The sequence below is a fragment of the Penaeus vannamei genome, chromosome 3, assembly GCF_042767895.1.
Source record: "Penaeus vannamei isolate JL-2024 chromosome 3, ASM4276789v1, whole genome shotgun sequence".
NCBI lineage: Eukaryota > Metazoa > Arthropoda > Malacostraca > Decapoda > Penaeidae > Penaeus > Penaeus vannamei.
This window is the reverse complement of record NC_091551.1, coordinates 49,192,548-49,195,047: the sequence shown is the minus strand read 5'-3', so window position 1 is coordinate 49,195,047 and position 2,500 is coordinate 49,192,548. Positions and strand designations below refer to the sequence as shown.

General features: G+C 40.2%; 1 protein-coding gene across 1 annotated transcript in view; it reads right to left on the bottom strand.

The window, feature by feature from the left end:
* LOC138859975 (opioid-binding protein/cell adhesion molecule-like) overlaps positions 1-2,500 on the bottom strand; it is a 215,015-nt gene that overhangs the window by 12,467 nt on the left and 200,048 nt on the right. The window lies entirely within an intron of this gene.

Sequence of the window (2,500 nt, the reverse complement as noted above, 5' to 3'; positions counted from 1 at the left end):
GTTAGAGCATGAGGTTCATTGGTTATCGGTGGTAAATGCGGTGAAAGGGTTAGAGCGCGAGACAAAATGGTTGATTGGTTGTGTGTGTGTGTGTGTGTGTGTGTGTGTGTGTGTGTGTGTGTGTGTGTGTGTGTGTGTGTGTGTGTTGTGTTGTGTTGTGAATTTGATGTTTGCTCTCTGTAGTGTATCTATATAGATATTATGCTGATTAGGGACACTTCTTCATATAACATCACACATAGATCCCATTATATCAAAGTACTAGACCTTATATAAGTATATCAAGCCCCACTATTTAATAGGATAATGAAAATATCTTTGACTAACTTCCTGAGGAAACAAAGGCAAATTAATATAATCTGTATAATGGCAAGCCGCTCTTTTAACGAGGTATTAAGGACGATATCATGCAGTGTAAAACAATCAGATGAACCCTTATTGCAAGTATCAGCTGCACAGGTATTGGAAATTAAGCAGCATCGTTTAACAGCCCTGGCGAAAAAAGAGGAAAAAAGTCTTTAATATGTAATATCATGGTAAATTTAACCATGAATAGAATACTTCAACCCTATGAAAATGGCGGTGCTGCTAATTATATCCTGAATCGATAGCTACTGAGCTGAACCGATCTTATTCACCAATGTGTGTGTGTGTGCGTGTGTGTGTGTGTGTGAGAGAGAATGAGAAAGAGAGAGAGAGAGAGAGAGAGAGAGAGAGAGAGAGAGAGAGAGAGAGAGAGAGAAGGAGAGAGAGAGATAGAGATAGAGAGAGAGAGAGAGAGAGATAGTGTGTGTGTGAGAGAGAGAGAGAGAGAGGGAGGGAGAGAGAGAGAGAGAGAGAGAGAGAGAGAGAGAGAGAGAGAGAGAGAGAGAGAGAGAGAGAGAGAAAGAAAGAAAGAAAGAGAGAGAGAGAAGTAGAAGAAAGAAAAAGAGATGAGGAGAAAGAGAAAGGCATACAGACGGATGAACATACATCTATGCAAACAGATAGACATATATAGACGAAGTCAGAGACAGAAAACGGATGTACAATTGAATATAACCGAATGTATACGTGTGAGTGAGTGCAGCTGACTACCTCTGTGTTTCTGTCTGATTTCACTCCAATCGCTTTTATGAGACGGCTCCGGTTATAAAAATATAAACTTCACTCTGTTACTTTAAAATATAGACTCCGCACTCCTCGAACTTTCAACAAATTTCAAATATCTTACAATTAGTTTTAGTTCTGTTTGATCAACAAACTCGGAATTTTATTTGGTCGACAAAACAGAAACTTTTCAACAGTTATTCAAATACAGACTTGTCACCTTGTTGTGTTTTCAGTGTTGATAATAAAATGCAAAGGTGAAACATTTGCGACAATATAGAATACCAGAAATAATTTTTATATCAGGAATGACATTAGAATTGCTAACACATATGATGGTGTTGCAAATAGCAACAAGAAGCAACATGAAACCAACAAAAATAATTATATTGATAATAATGATAATAATTGTAATAATGATAATAATAATAATAAAAATAATAATAGTGATAATAATGATAATAATGGTAATAATGATAGTAAAGATAATAATGATAATAATGAATTCTGAAGACGTAAGGGTAGCATGGGGGGGAGGGGGGGACTTAAGGTGGGGGGGGGGAAACATTGGTCGAGAAACGTTGGCGTGGAAACGGTAATGGGAAACGTTGGTTGGGGAATTTTCAGAGGGAATGTAGATGGTGGGGTAAAGGAGAGAGAGAGGGGGGGTGGGAGGGAAAGAGAGAGAGAGAGAGATAGAGAGAGAGAGAGAGAGAGAGAGAGAGACGGGACGAGGAAAGAGAGAGAGAGAGACAGATAGAGATAGAGAGAGGGAAAGAGAAGAGGGAAAGAGAGAGAGAGAGAGAGAGAGATGAGAGAGAGAGAGAGAGAGAGAGAGAGAGAGAGAGAGAGAGAGAGAGAGAGAGAGAGAGAGAGAGAGAGAGAGAAGCCTTGAAGTGGAGGAAAGGAGAAAGAGAGAAGAGGGAAGGAGTGTTATAAAATGAGGGGTAGAGGATGAGAGAGAGAGGGGGGGGGGGGGGAAGAGAGAGAGAGAGAGAGAGAGAGAAAGAAAGAGAGAGAGGGAGAGAGAGAGAGAGAGCGAGAGAGCGAGAGAGAGAGAGAGAGAGAGAGAGAGAGAGAGAGAGAGAGAGAGAGAGAGAGAGAGAGAGAGAGAGAGAAGAGAAGAGAGAAGAGAGAGCGAGAGAGAGGAAGAAAGAGTTTACTGGAATTTAGGATGAAGTAAAGAAAAAGTGAGGGAGTGATGATATTTGTGAGGGAGGAAAAGAGAAGAGAAAGTGCTATCATTTTGTGAACGGAGTAAGTGGAGCGGAGATGGAGTGTTATGTTCTATCGGGTGGAGTAAAGGAGAGAGAAATGGAGTAAGTGCTATCAACTTTCTGTTACTTTGTTAAAATTGAGAAAGGCGTGACCTAATGAATATTCATACATACAGACATGCATATGAACAGAC